The sequence below is a fragment of the Oryzias melastigma genome, linkage group LG4 (assembly GCF_002922805.2).
Source record: "Oryzias melastigma strain HK-1 linkage group LG4, ASM292280v2, whole genome shotgun sequence".
In the NCBI taxonomy this organism is placed as follows: domain Eukaryota; kingdom Metazoa; phylum Chordata; class Actinopteri; order Beloniformes; family Adrianichthyidae; genus Oryzias; species Oryzias melastigma.
The window spans coordinates 19,374,987-19,375,402 of NC_050515.1; positions in this window are offsets into that span (position 1 = coordinate 19,374,987).

Sequence of the window (416 nt, forward strand, 5' to 3'; positions counted from 1 at the left end):
CCGCTGGTCTGCTGTAAATCAAAGTATTGTTCACATTCGTAGTTGTGTTTTTGAACAACTTATGGCGTAATCAATATGGTTTAATGGAAACGGTGTAATTGCAACATTGCTTCTTTTTTTTACATTTCTAGAATTTCAATGAATTGTTGCGCACATGTGTAATGGAAATGCAGCTACTGAATATATTGGTAGAAGAATGCTGAATCTAGAGCTGCCAGGCAAAAAGTGTAGAGGAAGACCAATTATGAGGTTTTTGGACGCTGGAAAAAAGATGCGAAGGTGGCTGGTTTTAGAGTCGAGGATGCAGAATATCGGGATACTTGGTGGAAGATGATTTGCTGTGGTGACCCCTGAAGGGAAGAACTGAAAGGCAGAGTAGATGAGATAAATGATCAGGAAAGCCTTGCTTGTTAAAA